Here is a 22967-nt window from a genome sequence, read left to right as displayed (position 1 = left end):
AGAACACTGCTTGAATCAGGAAGGTAGGGTTTATGAAAAGGGACTTGAATCAAGAGATATTTCAGGGCTAATTGCATCAAGGAGGTGAATGGGTATCAGTGGTGAGGAAGCAAAATAACTCAAAGACATCTCCAGGATTTTTTATTGAAGCACTGGCCACGTGATAGCACTATTTCCTGAGACTGTAACAGAAGGCTGAAAATGAATGTGTGTGTGTGTGTGTGTGTGTGTGTGTGTAGTGGGGAGAAGCAGAGATGGAAATGCTGACAATTTTTGACATATAGATTTTATTGGTGCTCTCAGGACATTCAAATGGTGATGTCTGCAAGACACACATGGAACTCAAGAGAGAAAATACCTGAGTGGAGATATAAATTTGCTCAGCAGCAGCAAATAAATGGTGAGTGAAAGGTAGCAGTGGGTAGACTTGCCTGCAAGGAGGTGTGTAGCTTTCGAGGATAATTAGTATATTGTTTACTACCAGCTGTAAAATAGATAGCCAGTGGGAAGTTGCTGTATAACAAAGGGAGTTCAACTGGAGGATGGAAGATGCCTTAGAGGACTGGGACGGGGAGGGTGGGGGGGAGTCAAGGGAGGGAGGGAATATTGGGATATGTGTATAAAAACAGATGGTTGCACTTGGTGTACCCCCCCAAAAAATAAATAAATAAATAAATAAAATTAAAAAAATAACAATTAGTATGTTGTTTCCCAAAGTGGGTTCCATGGTACACTAGTTCTATTAGATACTTTGAATAAAATTACTCTGTGGTCAAATAAGTTTAGAAAATGCATCATGTAGTACCCTTCTCTTGAAAATGTACAAGATACATGATTGGATTGAAGACCAGGAAGTCCAGCAGTATCAAAATATGTTTCACTTTTCATAATGTTGTGTTTCCCAAACACCCACTAGGGTCACGCAATAGGAGAAGGAAACCAGATCCTACTAGTCTTCTCCCTTGTGATTTCACCTTCTGGATGATGCCCAGCCAACCAACGTGGCCCTGGCAATTGGAGTTCACTTTCCAATAACGGTAGAATGCACTAGTCATTATGCCTAGAGTTGCAATACAATCAAGTATTTTTGTTTGTTTCTGTTTGCTGAATGCTTAACATCATATTTAAAGCAAATTCTGGGTGCCGTGCCTAACGAATATACTCATTGTATTTTCTAAACTCAGTTCAAAATTTAATGTTGGTGTTATTGTTTGAATACAAAGATAACTCTGATTTTGCTTTATTGTAGCATTACAGTATAATAATAACCATCATTATTATTAAATGATAATACACTAAATCATTTAAAGATGTTTTTGAATGTAGTTGATATCCTTTTTTCTTTCTTTCTTACCTAATATATTTAGGTATTGAAAAGGCTACAGTAGCAGAGTCATTGCCAAATCTTTCCAAAGGGACAATGAAACCAGGCTGTGGAGATGTGCAGTGTCTATTCAATTAAACAGGATAATGTTATAGTTTAACAAGGGAATAAGCACCCAATTTTATGGTATTTTAAGATAAATTTAACTGGAATACTCTTATCCACTCCATGGGTTCATCGAGTGTCCTTATCTTGCTGACCTTCAAGGTCATTAAGATTTCTCAGCTAAGCATTGGGCCTGTATTCCAAAATTCCTTACTGGGCTACTTTAACCACAGGCACCTCAAGCCTGATTTATCCAAAATAGAGCGTATTCTCACCGAAGGAGGATATAGGTAAACTTCAATATTTCTATCAAAGCTACTTTTCCCTCTTCATTTCCTATCTTGCTTCATGGCATTCACTGATTTACTCATTCAGCAAGGACTAAGTGTATATGAAGAGTCAGTTATTGTTTTACTTTCCGGAGCAGAGCAATGAGAGACAGACCAGCACCTTTTCTCCAAAGAACTCATATTTGGATAATGTTTTTCTCAGTTCAGAAATTCTGTCAAGTATCATGCCACCTTGACACTTTTCACTCTTGTTTCAAATCCAGTTGGTCAGCAGTTCGGTTCGTCTGAAATGCCTTTGTGCCTCCCGACTCCACCCCACCAATTTAAGACAGGTTGTCTTGAGTCACATCATCATCTTTAACCTGGGTTTTGCCATTCTGGTTCCTCTGCCTTTGTTCTCTCCTTTCAGTCTCTCTTGCCTCCACCTTTCTGCTGGAGTTATCTTTCTCAAACGGAGATCTGATCAAGCACTTCTGCTTTAAAATCTTTAATGACCAGCTGCAGGAGACACCTAATCTTTGAATAGGTTAGAAATCCTAATCTGATTTCACATACCTTCTTAATCTCATCTCCCACTTTTTTTTTCTTTGAGATACAATTTACATACAGCACTGTGTATATTTAAGGGTGCAGCATAATGACTTGACTTACAAACATTATGAAACAATATCCACAATAAATTTAGCAAACATCCGTCATCTCATAGAAACAAAATTAAAGAAATAGAAGAGAGGTATTTTTTCCTTGTGATGAGAATTTTTAGGATTTACTTTCTCAACAGGTTTTACATATAATATACAGCAGTGTTAACTATATCAGTCATGTTGTACATTACTCTCCTAGTAGTTATTTATCTTATAGATGGAAATTTGTGCCTTTTGACCATCTTCGTCCGATTCCTCCTTCCCCTGAAACCCCATCTCTGGTAACCATGAATCTGATCTCTTTTTCTATGAGTTTGATTTGAAGTATAATTGATCTACGACAGTATGTTATTTCCTGGTATACAACACAGTGATTCAATATTTCTGTATATTTCAAGATGATCACTGTAAGTCTAGTTTTCCCCCATCTCCATGCAAAGATATTACATAATTATTGACTATATTTGCACACTATACATTTCATACCCATGACATTTGTACTGAAAGTCTGTACCTCTTAATCTCCCTCACTTATTTCTCTCCTCCTCCTCCCTGCCTCACCGCTGGCAACCACCTGTTTGTTCTCTGTGTCTATGACTCTGTTTCTCTTTACTCATGTTTGTTCATTTGTATTTTAGATTCCACATATAAGTGAAATTATACAGTATTTATCTTTCTCTGCCTGACATTTCACTTAGCATAATATCTTCTAGGTCCATCCATGTTGTCACAAATGGCAAGATTTCATTCTTTTTTATGACTAATATTCCTCCGTGTGTGTGTGTGTGTGTGTGTGTGTGTGTGTGTGTGTACCACATCTTCTTTATCCATTCATCTATTCTAGAGCATTTAGGTTGCTTCCATATCCTGTCTATTGTAAATAATGCTGCAATGATCATGGGGTGAACATATTTTTTTCCAAATTAATGCCTTCATTTTCTTTGGATACATCACCAGGCGTGGAATTTCTGGATTGTGTGGAAGTTCTATTTTTAATTTTTGAGGAACCTTCATGCTGCTTTCCACAGTGGCTGCCCCAATTTACACGTGCACAGATTTCATGTACTTTCTTAATCTCATCTCCCACTTCTTTCTACACTCCTCCCAGAACTTCTCTCAGATACAATATGGGCTTGTTATTCTCTGTCCCTATATTATGCTCTGATTCTCCATGTCTTTGCTTAGAATTTCTTTCATTACCTCATTGCCTTCATTCTCATTAAATATGCTCATTAAATTCAGAATTCTACAGACAGAAGGAATAATTTTTCCCACTGTTATAGCACTAATCATGTTGGGAAAACTGAGTGCATATGTGTACCTCTCTCCCACCATAGATTGTGAGCTTCTCAAGCAGAGATGGCAAACTTTTTCTGGAGAGGGCTTTGCAAGCCAATTGTCTCGGTGTCAACTACTCAGGTCAGCCATCTCAGTGTGAAAGCATCCCTAGATAAAAATCTAAAAAATGAGTGTGGCTGTGTTCCTATAAGACTTTATTTACGGACAGAAATTTGAATTTCATATAATTTTCACGTCACAAAATATTTTTTTTCTTCTGATTTTTTTTCCCCAACTGTAAAAAATGTGAAAACTTTCCTTAGCTCGTGGACCATACAAAAATAAGCTTGGCCCGTGGGCTGTAGTTTACTAACCCTATTCTAAATGATAAGTCTATTTTATATTTATTTCCATACACTGCTGGCAGTGAACAAAATACCTGGCACTGAATTAATGTTTGCTAAAATGAATCATATGGAGACAAATGGCTTTCATTTTATGTTATCTTCCATCAGAAACTGCAGTGGTGTGATAAAGTAAAATTTTTTAAATGAACTGGAAATCAACTAGAAAACCAGTTTTAAATTTCAATCTTTGTTTAAAAAATCTTTCTGATGTGTTATTCCAATTTTCTTCCCTTGTAAGTACAGTTTGGTGAATATATTTAATGATTATCTTGCAGTGCCCCCAGGTCATGATTAAGGATAAGAATTCTCATTGTGCAGCCAAGTAAATGTAGACACAGAAGGTGTAGCTAATTGTGCATGTATGTGGACTGGGACTTACTCTAGAAATTGCCTTTTTGATGTCGAAGTTAAATCTCTGCTGTATACTTGTTTTCTAGTAACCTCCTTTTTTTTTTTTTTTTAATAAAGTGGGACATAGGAGGAAAAACCAAAACAAAACAAAACTGTTTACCGAAAGGTTCTTAATAGTTGGGTTCCAGTTTTACTGTTTCCCGTGCAGAGAACTTGGAACATTGACATCATCGATTTCTTCTGTCTTGCTTCTTACCCACTCACACAAGAGAGTTAAAAGTGCAATATTGGTTAAAGAGAAAATATTAAAAGCAAGCAAGTTTGTAACATTGACCTAAGGAAAAAAATCACAGGTCTCTATAGCATAAATGCCCGGTTTTAATTATGCAGTTGAAGTTTTCCTTTAAATCAGAATGCCAAAATGGAAACTCAAAATAGTATACTAGAACAGTCTAGGAGTCCCTCCAGGGGCAGAAGCACAGAACTTTGTTTTTCTTTCCCACCCAAAGTTCAGCTGAGCACTCTCTTCTACTCAGATAGATTCTCTATCTTATTTTCCAGACTGGTGCAGTGGAAAAAGCATTCATTTGGATCAGAAGAAGGACTCGAGTTGCTATCTCTTTATACAAATTCTTAAATATATGCTAATATTAATATTTACTTTATAAAATTACAGTGAGATTTAATACTATAACATTGGATAATTTCATACATGGAGTGCTCAGTGGGTATGTGGTACCTCTACCCGCCCACTTAACCATCTAATATAGAACAAGGAATATAATACTGGTTTCTATTTTTCATCACTTTGTTGTCTATTAAGGATAAGGACCTCAAGCAATGATCTTGTTCAGCCATTGTGTTCTACTAGAAGAGGCATCATCTTCAGTTTTACAAATACAACCACTTTACAAATACAACCAAGACGTAACAAAGAATCAATTAACTTGTCCAAGGTCAAGCATGTCCTTCTCTTCTAGATTGTCAGTAGCTAAGTGCCATTCTTGAGAGGGCTGTCATTGGGAGAGACTGATTTGGCTCATAAATCCTGAGAAGCTAAATGCAATGAGAGGATGTTTCGGACAAGGGCCAGCCTGAGCTCTGTCGTAGCTCTTCTCCATTCAAGACACAGAACGGGAAAATTGACACCAAGATGGTCACCCAGGGAGTATGCTTCGAGGGGCATCAAGGAAGACCCTCTAGCAAAATGTATCTTTTATTCTAAGTGCCATTGTTTGGAATTTTATAAGAATTTAATCTTTTGGGTTAAGCAGTACCCTTAACTTTTTTCTTCTTTTTTCTGTTTGTTCAAGAATTGTTTATTGAGCGTTAATGATGTACTAATGCAGTAGTAGGGAATGGAATAAAAGAAAACTGTGTCAGCTATTAGGATATTCACAATCTAATGAAGGAGACAGAGAAAAATAATAATGACTAATAGCTAACATTTTCCGTGCACCAGACACTGCAAAATAATTTATAGGTATCACCTAACTCTCGTTTCAGACCTAAGAATTAAAAGCTATTTATTTATTTTAATAAATTTATTTATTTATTTATTTATTTATTTATTTATTTATGGCTGAGTTGGGTCTTTGTTGCTGCGCGAGGGGGCTTTCTCTAGTTGCAGAGAGCAGGGGCTACTCTTCATTGTGGTGCACTGGCTTCTTATTATGGTGGCTTCTCTTGTTGCGGAGCACGGGCTCTAGGCGTGCAGGCTTCAGTAGTTGTGGCTCGCGGGCTCTAGAGCACAGACTCGGTAGTTGTGGAGCATGGGCTTAGTTGCTCTGAAGCAAGTGGGATCTTGCCAGGCCAGGGCTTGAACTTGTGTCACCTGCATTGACAGGTGGATTCTTAACCACTTTGCCACCAAGGAAGTCCCTCAAAGGCTATCTAAAACTCCGTTTTCCATTGGAAAACTGAATCCTAAAGGAGTAGCCAATATTTTAAGGAAAATGGCCTAGGTTAAGGCCGTGGGAATAAAGATGGAGAGGAAAGGATAAAGAATCAATCAAGGGACTTCCTACGTGGCGCAGTGGATAAGAATCCACCTGCCAATGCAGGGGACGTGGGTTCAAGCCCTGCCCCAGGAAGATACCACATGCTGAGGAGCAACTAAGCCGTGAGCCACAGCTATTGAGCTTGTGCTCTAAAGCCCGTGAGCCACAACTATTGAGCCCATGTGCCGCAACTACTGAAGCCCACGCACCTAGAGCCTGTGCTCTGCAACAAGTGAGGCCACTGCAGTGAGAAGCCCACGCACCACAACGAAGAGTAGCCCCCACTCGCCACAACTAGAGAAAGCCCATGTGCAGCAGCCAAGACCCAACACAGTCAATAAAATAAATACATAAATAAATAAATACATAATAAATAAATTTAAAAAAAAGAATCAATCAAGATAGTTTCCTAATCCCTTACTAGTTGCTATTTGTTAATATCATTTGCAAGTTTCTCCTCTTCTCACCAACTTTCTGATGTTGGATTGTCCCAGGGCTCAGTCCTTATTTTTCACTTTTCTATTCTTATGTTCTCGCTTAGTGAACTTAATTTAATCCTATAGCTATAAAAACCATCCATATGCTGACGATTCCAAAATTAATTTCTCTATCCCAACCTCTTTCTCATACTCCAAACTTATATATGCAACTGCCTACATGAAACCTACACTTACTTAGATATCTAGTAGACACCTCAAACTTAACATGTTCAAAGCTGAACTCAGCTTGCCCTAGACCTGCTCCATCTGCCCCAGTTGATGACTCTATCCTTCTGGTTGTTCAGAACAAAAATCTTGAAGTCACTCTTGACTCTTCTCATTCTTATTCCCCATATTTCAATCTGTCAAGAAATCTCATTGAAGAGTAACACCACCAGTTAATAAGACACTTTGTCACCGTGTATATTCTGATATGATGCATACGGAAAGAAACACATCTTGTCTGTGATATTCTTTGCCAAAAATGCAATCCAATCATGTGAAAATATCAGACAAACCTAAATCCTGGAAGATTCTACAAAACAACTGTCCATTACTCGTTGAAAATGCCAAGGTCAGGAAACACAAGGAAATACTGAGGAACCACGTGTCACAGATTGGAGGAAATTATGGAGATACAACTACAAAATGTAGTGTGGGATCCTGGCATAGAAAAAAGACATTTTCTCCCAAGGACATTGGGAGAAAGTTGAATAAAGTTTGCAGTTTAGTTAATGGTATAGTATCATTATTAATTTCCTGGTTTTAAATAATAAACAGCAGTTAAATAAGTTGTAAATATTTGGGGAAGCTGAGTGATGGGTATATGGGAACTCTTTCTCTTTTTTTTATTTTTGCAGTATTTCTGTAAGTCTAAAATTACTTCAAAACAAAAAGAAAAAGAAGACCAAGGCTAAAAAGAAAAAGAAATCTTGTTGGATCTTCTTTCAGACTTAATGTAGAGTCTGGTCACTTCTTACAACTTCTGTTAAAACCACTTTGATTCAAGATATCATTCTCTCTCAGTTGGATTATTATAATAACCTTCTAATTGGTCTTCTTGCTTCTATTCTTACTTCCTCAGTTTCCAGTGCAGTAGCCGGAATAATTCTCTTATAAGTAAAAAAAAATGAAATACTACCATTTTTCCCCCTTGGACTTTGTAAAGGCCAAAATGCTTACATTGGAGCACAAGACCTCACACCCTCTGGCCCTTAGTTCTCCCTGTGGTCTCCTCTGGTACCACTCCCCCGCTCCTTTCACTTGCTCCAGCCACACTGATCACTTTGCTGGTCCCTGATCAGACCAAAAACATTCCCATTGGAGAACCTGTGCACTGGCTCTTTCCTCTGCCTGAAACCCTCTCCCTCCAGATACCATTGCAACTATGCCCCTGTGCTTGAATAGCATGTCTCAGTGAGGTTTACCTGCCCTCTTTGTTAAAAATGTCAACACCCCACTGCCCACTCATCTGCACTGTCACTCCCAATCCTCTTAATTCTACTTAAAATTTTTTTTCCCATTGCACTTCTCATTCTCTAAGAGACTGTCTAAGTTATACTTATCATCATTAGCACCATTATGATGGCGAGTCTGGTCTCTCAAAACTTGAATGTAGACTCTAGGAGAGCAGGGATCTTTTCCCATTTTGCTTGCTGATATATCCCAACAGCCTACAAACATTCCTAGCATGGAGCAGGCATTCCATAGATACTTGGTGATAAATTGAATAGAAGGTAGACTAGATAAGAATTGAACATTTCTTTGATGGTAAAGGAAAGGATAGGGTGTATTGCAGCTCTACAGCTATTGATCTGGGTTATGCAAAGGAAGACTGCTCCACTAGTCAATACAGAAAGACTAATTGACAAGGGAAAATATCTGTTGACTATTGCTGTGCAAATGTCCAACAAATTGTTCAATGTGTAGCTCTGCATCTCAGGGTAAAGATCTGGGCTGGAGAGAGAAATTTGGAAGTCTTCTCTTGTAATCGTAGGCATGAGAAGAACAAGAAAAGGAAGGTCTTCTGCAGTTTAGAATATCCTTTTTCTTTTTCTACTTTATTATTATTATTATTATTATTTGTTTTGGTTGCTCTGGGTCTTAGTTGTGGCATGTGGGCTTCTTAGTTGCGGCATGCAGACTCCTTAGATGTGGCACGCAATCAAGATCTAGTTCCCTGACCAGGGATTGAACCCGGGCCCCCTGCATTGGGAGCTTGGAGTCTTACCCACTGGACCACCAGGGAAGTCCCTAGAGTATTCTTGTAGGAATTCCTTCGTATTCAGAAGGAAGCCTGAGTGACATGGAGCTCTGGAAGGCTGGGGGTGGGTGGGGATGGAGAAGATCGCAAATGATTGTGACTGGGTGCCTGAGACAACTTTACCTACTTCACAATCTGGTGTAAGGCTGAACCATTTATGGTTGAGGGAAGGGAAGGGTTAGAGAATGCACACAGCAGTTCCTCATCCTTCAAGGTAAAGCAGAACCAAAGGGTGATGGGGCAGAGCCCCTAATGCCTTACCCACATGAAGCAAATCAGACTTAACATATGCACAGTTTTTCTATTATAACTGGGCTGGAGTTGGGGCAGGGTGGGGGGAAACAAATGTGGTGTGGAGGGAGGATCACAGCCTGGTTCTTAATTTTCTAAATTCTAACAGCCCAAGGAACACTCTGTGGTGTTTCTCCCAAGTCTCCCAGGCTATCACCTTGTCCTCTCTTCAGAGCATAATTTTGTCATTAAAGCTTTCACTTGGCAAGACTCCGATTCATCAAGGAAGATAGAACTCTGTGTTTGCACGCTTCAAGGCAAAGTGAAAGTCTACTTTGGCAAGCTTTACAAGGAAAGAGAGAAAAGAAAATAGGAGCCGTAAATCATCTGGAGGCCAGAATACAGGATTAAAGATACTCGATCCATTTCAGAAAGGACTTCTGCTTGCATATCTTTACCTAATGACCCTTTCTTCTCCTATCGCCATATAGATCCTCCCTTGGTTTGAGCTGGGCAAGTGACATCTCACAACAGAGGCTGCTTTGGGGAAACAGGAGACTCCATGGAGACTGGCGTATAAGGCTTACTCCTCCGTCACCCCTGTGAGTCCTTGTTCCTAGGCAGTGTCCACTTTGAGAATTTCACATTCGTGTTTATGTGATAGTACAGCTTCAGAAATAATAAACTTTTGTAACTCAACCCGTGTTGGTCTGTGGTAAACAGAGGAGAATGGCATGATTCCCATCTCGTAACTAACCTGCTCCCCTTCACATGACTAATTTAAATAACTGAAGTTGTGTATTCACAAAGTCTGGGTGAGAGTCAGAATTTAAGAGAGATTATGCTTCATGAAATTGGGCAATTTTTAAAAACCGAGGCTTTCGGGTCTGTGTTCTCAACACCTGAACTTTAATGAACTTTTCTTCCTCTTTAGATAGGCTAAGAACAGCTCTACACCCCATCGTGAGTCACCCAGGCAATGATTGCCTGTTGATTTTGTAAGAAAATGCTACTGATCAAATCTATCATGTCACTCTTTACATTACGAAGAGAAAACAATTTACACGTGCCAAATTACACCTGAAGACTGAAGAGAAAAAATATGTTATAATTTGTTTTTAAATCTAATAATACTTTGTGTCAAGAAATATGGTAAGGAAACTTCAAATAGCACAATGGGCTTTACTTCTGACATATGGATGGCTGGCCTACCTTAACTCTGGTTAGCAGTATTCACCTGGAAATGAGGTAATTTGAAAAAGGAATGAGCACTTAGGAGCCTCCTGTAACCCTTCCTTTTATACCTTGAATTTAGTTAAAGGCAGTCCTCAAAGCATCGCTTGTCAGTTCACTGTATTTGATTAGAACGCGTTTACCCAGAGAGAAGAAAGAAGGAAACTAGCATTTATTTAGCTAGGGTTTCCTGCCATAGTGTGTTTCCAGTGTAATGACGCATGCGTGCAAGAACATAGGATACTATGAACAAATATTTGTTGACTGGATAAATAAGTAATTAGCCAATGGCAAAGTGTTCTCCTCAATTGCATTTGCCTATTGTTTCCTGGAGTTGAGGTAATATTAATACAGGAAGTACTCATGGTACTTCCTGTATTAATACTGGTGGCTTCTCTGCCTTAGCACTAGCTCTAGAAAAGTGCATTCACATTTTCCAGCATGCTAAGGAGAACTAATCCTTGTCTGGCTGGGAATAAAAGGTCAAGGGTTGTAACTCATGTAATCTTTCTGGAACACTCAACTTGTGTGCTGGTCTACGGGCCACGGGCCACGGGCCACGGGCCATGCCTAGAGATTACTTATTCGACAGCTTCCCAATGCAAGAGTCTCTCCCTCTTCCAAACTCCCGCTTAATCAACTGGAAATTTGATTTCAGAGTGATGCTTTAGAGTATGCAGTTTCGTTTTGAAATATTGGTAGCAGTCACTATCGCATATCCATTTTTTAATAGTTTATGTGGTCAAAACAGCCTAGGTCAGGACCGCATAGCAGCCGTAGACTTCAGGTAACAAGAGTGGAACTCTTGGATTTTAGTCACCTTCTACACTTGTATAAACCACAAAGACAAAAGCTAATCCTGTTGCATAGCTGTGGCTCAGTTCATCCATCATGGGTTTGGAGAGGCCAGGCTTGACTTCAGAGGTGTCTAATTAAGCTCTGGTGATTTGGAGTCGGGGAGAATGAGATGCGGTCAGTGGGATTTGCTGTGGATCTGTTGAGTAAGCAGTAGATGCGTAGACTCCTATTTCGAAGGTGCCTTTGGTTATTTCAGGTCAGAGAGATTTGCATGAGACATTTTTGCACCTGGAAATATAAATTGCATGCTTAGTAATTGCAAGTGTGGTAAAGCAAGTTTTATTAAGGCCTCAGGGAAGAGTGGCCTTATAGGCCATACACAGTTACACGAGTGGAAAACGAGCACAGAGGCTAGCTGATAGAGATTCCACTCTGAGTTTGGAGCAGGTGGGCACTCAGATTCAGAGCAATACTTTTCAGGGTGGCATCAGGAGTTAGAGCTGGGAGATGCCTCAGAGCTAAGTGAGCAGAAGCAGAAATCTAGTGTTCTTCTTTTTCATAGGGAATACTCAAGTTTTGTGGGGCAGATTAAGCCTGTGAAATCTAAGAGCGTTTGGAACAGTTATACTCTGGAGACCTGGCAAGATGAAAGGTGAGTGATTAAGGTGGTTTCGGTCTAAACCAGAGTGAATGCTCAGCACTCTTTTTGGCAAAGCTCGTTTTGGCAGCATCGTGACACCCTTCCCAGGAGAGAAGAAGCTTGGGGCTGAAAGATTAAGGGCGCTGTAGGTCAAAGGTTAACTGTGTTAATGTATTTATTTGGGAAAGTCTACACAAGCCCTTATTAACCTTGGCTTTTGAAGACTGAGTTGTCAGGCCCTCGTGTTCATGATCACATTTTCATCTAAAAATGTTTTGAAGCAGTCCGGTATCAAAACAGAATCTGTGTGCCTCAGGTAGAAACATGTTAAACAGCACGGTACCTGCAATCCTATGTACACTGGCAGCTTCGTGGCTTAGATACCTATCGTGTGAGCTATTCTTTCGTTCCTATAAATTTTAGTTACTATTTCAAGAGAGCAGGTAATTTATTTTAAAAAAAAATGGGGTGGAGGGAATGTTCTCTGTTATTTAAAAAAAAAAAAAAAAAGCAAAAACCCTCTTTAGAAATTAAGCTTTCAGCTCCCTAATCTTTTAGGGGAATACTTACTACCTAAAAAAAAAAAGGCTAGGTGTCTTTTAGTTTTAGAGGGGGTTTAGCAACAAGCCATTATTGTTTGCAGACTGATTCTTTTGTGAAAAGGCAAGCTGCCCTAATGACAGCTTATGCAATAACAATCCATGATATAGTACTTACTGGGATGGAGCAACAACTGTGCTCTAAGCCAAGAAGAAGGAGGAAAAAGAAAAAAAAAGTCAGTATCTTGTGCGTGAGAAGCTTGTAGATACCCCGAGGTGACTTCATATAATTCTAAAATAGCAGGTAGCTTCTTGCATAGCTAATCGAGGCATCAGCGCCCGGAGCGAGTGGAGGAGGCTGACAGTGTACTTTGGTTTCAGATGCATTCAGCTCTTTTTTGAGTGATATGAGCTTAATTCATATTCCAATTTCTATCCTAAAAGTGTATGTGTTCTGATTTGACAAATAGCCTCCCCCAGAACCTGACAGCTCCGTGCTTTGATAAAGCTGCTGATCTTCACGTCTTACTTGTATTTGTTCATTCTATGGGCTGAGAAAGTTAGTACAGCTGAATAAAGGGAACGGTTGTGTGTGTGCTTTTTAAGCACTTCAGTTATCCCCCCACCTTCCCCTTCCATTCACGGCTTAGTGAAGGACACAGGTGTCTCACCTGAAAAACTTGAAATACACACCGTAGGTTGAGTGAGAAGAGCTTCCAGGGAAAGGAGTCATCCTGACTTTGCAAAGTAGGTTGGTCATTTCTGGAAAGAGCAGTCCTTTTGTCAGAGTGAAGGTCACAGAAGGACAGGCTTAGATAATTTTAATTGCCAGTATCTTGAGGGTTCCCCCTCCCCCCAAAGTCTAACATCAGCAGATGCCTTTGCTTGGTCATTATGTCCACCCAGGATCTGGGCTGCCTTTTTGAGTCTACGCATCCCTCTCGCGTGGATCATAGAGAAAACAGTTTCTTGTAGGAACCATTGCCCACTTGCTAGGCAACCACAGGCATGAAGCACATCTGCCTTACAAAATGAAGGGCTCCGAGCCACGTTTACTGCTGAGATGCTCAGGAAGCTACCGGTGGAAACTCCACAGGCAAAGAGCCCATAATTTTACTCTAATAGATATTTAGCAGCTTAAATGAAATAACAAGGAATACATTCACCCAGGCGCCATCCAGGAGGATTTGGTGGGTATTTTACATTCCACTCTTTGAAAGGAAAAACATAATTTTTTAGACTTTCCCAAGATATATGAATATTTTGGTATGCAGAGCGATAATACAGAGCATACCTTTAAGGTTGAACCAAGTTCTGTTTGGCCAAAGGGATTTACTGCGATCAGGATAATGCAGGCCAGTCAATCAACTTGAATTTTTCTTCCAAATCAGTTCGTTAGAGCTCACCCAGGCAGCCACTTGCCTTTTGCCTTTTTTCTCCACATGCTGCTTGATTTTCTTGAGCCCAGTATCAACAACTGTGAGTGCTGTAACTTGCCACTCTGTGCCTGTTTCGCCTTTATCCCCAGACCCCAGCACTCAGGGATGGTTTGCAGTCCCAGTATTTTTGCTTTCTAGCCCTCAGAACTCCATGGGTCTATCTTTCCCCCTTCCAGGCTCATCCTCCTTCAAGGTACCGTCCTGAGTCTTCTTTCGAACCCCCGTAGCACGTCTGTTCAGTGCCCTGTCTCCACGGCGCTTGCCCTCATGCAGCCCCTTCGTGTCTCCAGGCTGGATGGCCGCCACGTCAACAGGACTATAGCGTAATGGTTACCCTGGCAAAGCCTTGGGTCAAGTCCTGCCTTTGCACATAGAGGAGGATGACTTCTGTCATTACCCAGCTGTAATATGGAAATAATAATGGGACTTCCCTTGGAGAATTAGGGCTCAATAAGAATTATTATGGAGAGTTCCCTGGCGGTCCAGTGGTTAGAACTTTGTGCTTTCACTGCCAGTGGCCTGGGTTCGATCCTTGGTCAGGGAACTAAGATCCTGCAAGCTGCATGGCTCGGCCAAAAAAAAAATTAAAAAAATATTAGGAGTGGCCACTGACCTTCCTGCCTCTTTACCTCCCTTTCCCGTGATTAGCAAACTTGTCTTCCTTCTACCTGGAACCGATCAAGTTGCTACCCTCCTCAGGAATCGCAGGTCATTGCTGACCTGATGGTTCAAGTTTGCATGCGCTCAAAGCCATCCCTGCCATCCCTGCTTCATGCCCCAGGCTGCTTCATCCCAGCCCCAGAGGCATCTGGCATTGCCCAGATGGCTCTCTGTTCTCACTGGCCTTTGCTCCCATCCATCTAGAATGTCACCTTCTTTCTCTGCTACTTGTTAAAATTCTACTCATCCCTCAAGGTCCCATTCAAGGGTCACCTCCCCCAGGCAACCTTTTTATCTAAATATGTTTCAAAGCCCTCCCTGGCCCTCTACCTAGAATCGATTGCTCTTTTGGCCACAGTCGCATAGCGCTTTGCTTGCATCTCTAGTTAGACTTGCCCAGTTGTGTTTTGTAATAAAGTGATTGCTGATATCTATCCCCTGCAGGGGATTCGAAACAACTTTTAGGGCAGGAATTTCAAAAATCTCAGTATCTACATAGTGCTTTGCTCATAATATATGATTGATAAATATTTTAGAATTGAATTCAAATTGGGTATTACATGGATAGCCTCTCAGTATCTGTAAGTAGGCTGGAGGCGCTGGTCTGGGCGTATTATAAAACTTAGTAGGTAAGTGTGGCTCTGGGGACATAAGAGTACAGTAAATTGAAAAGCATAGGCTACTCCAGTGTCTTTGACAGTCAGCAGCAGAGGGAGTCCTCACTGGTCCCAGCCTCTTGGTGATACAGCCGATGGGAGCTGGTTGGCAGGAGGCATCCTTCACTTGGGCTTACCTTGGAGAGGTGAGGGAAGAGGGGTTTCCTCCTCTACTAAGAGGGTACAGAGAGAGAAAGCTACTTCTGCTTGGTGCATCGTCCCAAAATATGGTTCTTGGTCACTTTGTGGTGAGATTTGAGCAGGGAGAGATGAGTTTCATCCCTGGATTACAAGAGTTTGGCATTTCATAGAAAGCCTGATTCCAGTATCAAGAAGGACACTATGTCGTTAGATTAAAATGTTTACTAGTTCTATAGGTGGGAGAGGTGCCCAGAGTGTCTGTGTCGAGGATGCTCCTTGTCCACAGAAACCTCTTCTCCTCTTCTTTCCTGATAGCAGAGTTGCAGCTGGGACGTGGCTGCCTAGCTCAGCGCTGCAGTGCCCAGTGCCCTCTGCAGCCAGGTGTGAGGCAAAGAAATGTGCTCAGAATTGATGTGTGCAACGTCTTACTCATTTCGAGAGGGCAAGTCTGGCACTGGACCTCTGCTTTTCCCTCTCTTCCTACCGGGGGGGTGGGGTGGGGGATGGAAGCCATGAAACTGATGATGGAATCCATTTGTTGAAGCTGCGTCAGCCTGGCGCCCTGAACGCCTGGGTGAAGGCGAGCCCCCTGCTAACACTGGACAGTTTCAGCCACTGCATTGCATTTTTTATAGCAGCTTTTAGTCCCCTAATACAAGGTCTTTCCTTTTTCCATCTACGTAAAGCTATCAACAGACATTTATTGAACACCAGCTATGTGTTAGACCCTGACTCTGTGCAGTGTAAAAACAAGAATGAACGATTCTTAGTCTTCGTCTTTAAGACATGTATAGTCCCAGTGAACAGATAAAACACATAATAATAAAATTGCCTGTACAGGTATGTCATCACTCAGACCACAGACAGTATACACTAGAGGTTATGGGAGGAAAGAGGATTCCTTTAGGTCTTAGTGAGCTAGAAAGTTTCATGAAGGAGGTGAGACTTGAGAAATTTCTTGAGATCGGATTTAGAAAGATGGAGAGGTACAAGGAAGGCATTCTGGATGGGCGGGAGCAATGTGTGCCTTGAGACTGGGGGAGGTGAGAGTGAACCCAGGAGTCTGGACAGAGGAAGCAATTTGCTTGTGTCAGGAAGCGGCAACAGTTACCTTTGAGAAAATGGTTGGGGTGCAATTGGGAAGTCTTGAATACCAGATGGCCTTGGGAATTGGTTTCTTCCTGGCAGCCAATGGCAAGCTCTCTAAGGAAGCATCTTTGCATACTGTTGTGAATCTTCTAGTTTGCATGTAGCAGCTCAAGCAACCTTTTGTTTGTTCACAGATCTGTTTTCCTGACACCTGGTAGGAAGCTGTGAGAAATCTGCTTGGGTCTGCAAAGTACAGTTTTTCGAAAAATAGCTGGTTTGTGTACCTAGGGCCTAAGGCCATTCTACAGCACAAACTGCAGAGGAAGAAACACACGGATGGTTGTGTCACCGGTTCAACTCTTTCCTTTTAACCCCACTTTTAAAACAAACTTCCTCTCATCTTCCTAGTCTCCCATTTTCTACCCTAGTGATTTCTCACTGCACCTGTCTTTGTGTAATCACTTCTTGAAAAAAAAATGCAAGTAAGCTTTGCATGTTTAATCTCATTCTTCTTACCTCAAGAACAGGCATTTTATTAATTTTCCTGTCCAAGAAGTCATGTTCAGACTCAGTACCTCTGTAGTTAACCTTGTTTGTTTTTATTTATCAACCACCTAGCAACACAGTCTTTAAAGGAGCCCTTCTTAACAACTGGTGACCTACATGCATTTCTCCAGGACTGTTTAGATTTTTCCACCTACATATAAAGTTCTCTTCTTTTTGAGCTAGTAGCAATTACCTCAAAACTTAAGAAAGTCAGGCTTCTGGAAAATTTACTTCTAGGTGTTTCTTTCTTGTCTTAGGGTTGGACTTCTGTGGTCTTGAAAGGTGCAAAAGTTTAGATGAAGGAGAGTGTGATTGCAGCTGGCAAAATTTGAGTCATAGTTTCAACTTGGGCGGGCTAACATCAACTTCCACGTCTCTCCTGAACATGTGAGGGTGGAAGGCCAGGATGCCGGAACGGTGTTCTGTGACCCTTTGTCCGGGAATGACCTTCTCTTAAATAATTAAATCAGATGTGGGAGACGATGGTGTAAAAATAAGAAGTCTTCTCAGAGGTTTGAATTGTCCAAGACATCATTCCTGCCAATACAATGGAAAATGTTGTATAATTCATTATAACATTGTAGAGTGTCAGGAATGGAGACTCCTTTGGGCTGCAGAAAAAAATGATCAACTTGTAAGTTTTGCCATCCCGTAATTTCTGAAGTTATGAAATATTCTGTGGCTTTCATTTTAACAGAATTGCGGTCAACAGTCTGGTAATTTAGTTTCATTTTTATTATATTCTGGCAAGTTATGTTTAAATAGGTCACGATGTTGTGTTCTTTAACTGCTATCTCTGTTTCCCCTTCTTATAAACAAAGGACTGTTGGTTAGGGAAGTGAGCCCATTTTGGTGCTAGCATCACCAGGGTGTGAATTTGGAGTGAACAACACAATCATTTATTTATCTCCATCCACATATGGCTTTGCTTGTGTTTTCCTACACCTCCCTGGCAGTTGCCGTTTCTTCCTTTTGTTTTTATCTTTTCTTCTTCGCCACATTACTTTCCATTGTTTTTGTCTTTAAAAGTTTGTGGTTGGGGATGGAGGAAGAATGGGGAGTGACAGTTAATGAGTATGGGATTTCTTTTTGTGGCTATCGAAATGTTCTAAAATTGCTTAGGGTGACAGCTACAGGACTGAATACCCCAAAAAGTGAATGAATTGTATACTTTAAATATGTGAATTTCTTGAGCTCCTGGGTGAACCAGGTTCTGCTTAGGCCCTGGAATCAGAGGTAAAGAAAATCATTAAGTTTCCTGTCCTCAAGAGATTGACATTCTAGTGGTAAAAATATTAAATCGTTTACAAATTATTTCATATGGTAATACATGCTCCAAAGAATATTTAGAGAGGAAAATATTGCCGAGAGTTTATTTTTGTTTAAGATGGAATCTTCAGGAGGGATGTCTCTCAGAAGGCAACATTTCAGGTGAACCTAAATGATGGGGGAGAATCCCAGATGTGTAAAGATTTGGGGCAACATCACTCCAGGCAAAGGGAGCATGTAGCATGAAGTTCCACTGTGGCCAGTGCATAGCGGTGCTCACATTGTGCAGGTTTTATAGGTCAAGATAAAGCCCTTGAATTTTGTTGTAATTGCAATAAGCAGTCATTGGAGGAACTTAATAGGGGTGTGTTGCAGTTAGATTTTTATTTTCAAAGGATTTCAGAGACCAGTCAGACGGTTGCTGCCATGTTCTAGGTGGGAGTTGATGTTTGTTTATATCATGAGGTTAGTTGTAGAGATGTAAGAAGTGGCTGGTTTTGGAGCTATAGCCCATCGTGTGCGTCTTATATATTTCCTAGCAGAATGTGGCATACACAACAGACACTTTGCTGAGTGAATGTGTGTTTGGAGAGGGCTGTTTGGGGAGAGTTATCTAAGCAACAACAAAAGGCCAATGATACACTGACATTTGGTGCCGTAAGAGACTGACTCTTGAATTTACTAGCAGTGTTTGAGTTTACGAAGGATTCTGCTATGGGCTGTAGTCCCAAAGTACAATATCTGCAGACATCATACAAGGGTCATTCCTTTGTACTTCACTGTTCATCACAATGCAACACTCAAAGAGAGGATTTCATTTGAGGTTAAAGATGTGCAGTGGGGAATCAGGGGTGGCTTTACGTTTAAGGTAGTAATCCCTTTTCTGCGTCTCGATATCTTTTATCGTTGCCTCCACTTGTCCTGGTGATATTTGTTGAGTTATAAACACTTTTTAATGAAGTCGAAACCCAGAATTTAGAGTCAGTATCATTGTAATAATGTTCATTACATCAGAACAAAAATGGAAACCATGAGATGTGGAATCTATTTTCTGCACGATCCCTCTCATTATTCAAGATACGAGGAAGCCATAGGAATTGCTGAGAATCGGGTTCCAGATTTAGAGTTCTGGTTTGCTCGAAAGTAACTGCATCACAATAGGGCTATGCTTCTTTTCTGGGAAGCAGCTGGCATGGAGGGGAGAGAACATGTCCTTTGAATATCAGTTTATATCCTGGTTCTGCCGCTTACTAACTGCAAGAGCTTGGGCAAAACACTTCACTTCTGGGCTTGGCGTGCTGAGCTGCAGCGTGGTGGCAGGAATCCATCGCTTTCAAAAATAACTACTTTCACGTCTTCTTTATATGGGAGATCATTTCTACAGTGTAACTCAAAGCATGTCTCTTTACTGCCTATCCTTTTTCTCTCCTAAGAAAGTAGTTGTCAGATATAATTTACTGCTTATCAGTATTGCAATTGTTGTGAGAACAGAGAGAGGCAATAGCTCTGTGATAAGGGCTCCGTGTGATGCTAAATTGCCTGCTTCCCATGTCCTGGCTTCCCTGTAGGACACGGAGGGAGAGACCAAGGAGCCAAGAATTAACTGAGCTGATGGGTTTCTGTGATTATGCCAGAATCTCAACCAATGGTAAAGCTACACAACCTGGGAGAAGTAAAAGTAAAACCTGGCTATGGTATAAATACACTTGGATGAAAGCTATTCCGGATGGAAAATGACTGACCCTCCACTCAGCTACAAGCATTTGACTTGGTTACACTTTATTTCCTCTCCAAACTGGCACTTTATTTTCATCTTTCAAATAAGGAGCAACCATTTGATTTTGTAATGTAAAAACTATTATTGCCCTTAGGAAAAGGATTACTGAACTTTCTGTACCTAGTGTTTATGCCTTTAATAAGCACAGTGTTTCCGAGAGAATTGAATGCCTTTCTGTACTATGATGTTTTTCTGCCACTACATCTGAGTTTCGTACCTTCATGTCTGGGAAACTTGTTTTTATAAATTCACAGAAACTTGACAAACAGGAGGAATTTGTTCCCTGTCCTGTAGAGATGGGCAAATCCCTAAAGAGCTTGTTGATTTCATGCTAACCACTTTGCTGGGAGGCAGACACCTTTCTTTTCTAAGGAAAAGATTTATAGGGGGAAGTAAGGTTCATGGGAAATATCGGACTCAGGTAACTGCGGCTGTAGCAAGCAACACCACATCTTGGAGGTTCACTTACCAACATGTGAAAACTCTCACATGCTCTAATCTCTGCTTGAGCTTTACAGTTTGCGTCTAGCATTGTATTTCTAGTCCAACCGTAGTATCATAAAGGACAATGGTGTAAAAAGACCTCCTAAATATTAAAAGCCAAAGCATGAGGAGGAAGAACTTAAGGGTGGAGAGATGAGGCTAGAAAGAAAAAGTGAGAGTCAGATGGCCCAGTGCATTGTGTGCCAGCCTCTAGGGTTTACGCGTTAGTCTCAGGAAACTTCCGGAAGATAAAGGGAAAGCATGGGAGGCTTGTAAGCTAGGAAACGAGATTTTCAGATATATATTTTAGAAAGGTCTCTTTTGGGGCCCTGTGGAGGTTTGATTTCAAGGGTGAATCCTGGAGCCAATAGCAAAAAAGCAAACAATCTGATTGAAAAATTCACAGAAGACCTGAATAGACATTTTTCCAAAGAAGATATACAAAACGTCCAACAGGTACATGAAAATATACTCAACATCAATAATCATCTTATAAATGCAAATCAAAACCACAGGTAAGCTATCACCACACACCTGCTAGAATGTCTATTATCAAAACACAGGACATAAGTGTTGGTGAGCATAAGGAGAAAAGGGAGCCCTTGTGTGCTGCTGGTGGGAATGTAAATTGGTGTGGCTACTATGGAAAACAGTATGAAGTTTCCTTAACACATTAGAAATAGAGCTCTCATATGACCTAGCATATAGGTATATATCTGAAGGAAATAAAATCACTATCCTGAAGAGATATTTGCACCCCCATGTTATTTACAATAGCCTAGACGTGGAAACAACCTAAGTGTCCATTGATGGATGAATGGATAAAGAAAATGTGTGCAGCGGAATGTTTTTTAGCCATAAAAAAGGAAATCCTGCCATTTGGAAATTCATGACATCGGAGATGAACCGGGAAGGCATTACGGTAAATGAAATAAACCAGACATAGACAGAAAAATACTGCATGGTGTCACTTATATGTGGAATCTAAGAAGAAAAACGTCGACGTCCTGGTAACACAAATTAGAATAGTGATTGCAAATGGCTGAGGCACATGGGACATGGGGGGACGTTGGTAAAGGGCACAGTCTTTCAGTTATCAGATGTATAACTCCTGAGCATCTAATTACAGCATGGAGACTGCAGTTAATAATATTGTCTTGTACATTTGAAATTGGCTGAGAAAGTAGATCTTCAGCATTCTTGACACCCAATGAAAGGTAACTACGTGAGGTGGTGGCTGTGTTAATGAACTTGATGGTGATGATCCTCTCACAGTGTGTATGTATATCAAATCGCCATGTTGTATACATTAGATAAATACAATAAATACGAACAAAGCTGGAAAGAAACAAAACATTATCCTGTAATATTGATTAGGAGCGTTCAGCTTGGTTGTGGAGACCCTGTTGACTCTGTAGGCCCCGGAGAGAGATGCTCTTCCATTCACCTTCAAAACACTGCTTTATCATCACTCAGAATTGCTTTTCAGATTTCCCCACTGAAATACCAACTTTTATTAAAACCAACTAAAGGAAAATTCAGAGAGACAAAATATTGTATATTTGTTCTACTTCGGCTGTTTGATTCTACAAATGTCTACCGTGATTTCTTTTAGTCCTGGTAAATTTTCAATGTTTGTAATAGAGCTCATCTCATTGGGAAATAAAGGAAAAGATTTAATGTGAAAGATACAATAGCAGTAGTACATTTTTAAAATGATAAAATGTATAGGATGCTAAAACAAGTCTGGTATGCTTGGTGTGGAATTACATATTATTTGGATGTTTTCAAAGTTGTGTCATTTTTAGGACATACTTATGGTTCCTGATTTATATCTTCTGTAGCCACTAGATCACAAATGCAGGAGTCACATCATCTGTGAAGAAGATAGAGTGCTGGGGAGAATGGGAGGTGCTGGTCAAAGGGAACAAAGTTCAGTTGTGTGGGATGAATAAGTTCTGGAGATCTAACGTGCAGCTTGCTGGCTACAGGTAATAATGCTCTACTGTAGACTCAGAATTTGCCAAGAGAGTCACTCATAAGTGTTCCCACCACACACATAGGAAAAGTAAGCATGTGAGGTGACGGATATGTTAGTTAGCTTGATTGTGGTAATCGTTTCACAATTTACATGTATCAAAGCATCACACTGTACACCTTAAATATATACACTTTTTATTTATCTAATATACCTTAATAGGGACTTCCCCAGTGGCGCAGTGGTTGAGAATCTGCCTGCCAATGCAGGGAACACGAGTTTGGTCCCTGATCTGGGAAGATCCCACATGCCACGGAGCAGCTAAGCCCATGCACCACAACTACTGA

General features: G+C 40.6%; 1 long non-coding RNA gene across 1 annotated transcript; it reads left to right on the top strand.

Moving 5' to 3' along the window:
• The first annotated feature begins 30 nt into the window (after positions 1-30).
• Positions 31-22296, top strand: LOC130835800 (uncharacterized). Its single transcript, XR_009049039.1, has 3 exons — positions 31-400; positions 917-1037; positions 19951-22296. It is a non-coding gene; the product is annotated as an uncharacterized LOC130835800 (long non-coding RNA).
• Positions 22297-22967: the final 671 nt, after the last annotated feature.

The sequence above is a fragment of the Hippopotamus amphibius genome, chromosome 14 (assembly GCF_030028045.1).
Source record: "Hippopotamus amphibius kiboko isolate mHipAmp2 chromosome 14, mHipAmp2.hap2, whole genome shotgun sequence".
Taxonomy (NCBI): domain Eukaryota; kingdom Metazoa; phylum Chordata; class Mammalia; order Artiodactyla; family Hippopotamidae; genus Hippopotamus; species Hippopotamus amphibius.
The sequence above is the reverse complement of the archived record's forward strand: the minus strand, read 5'-3'. Positions and strand labels throughout refer to the sequence as shown.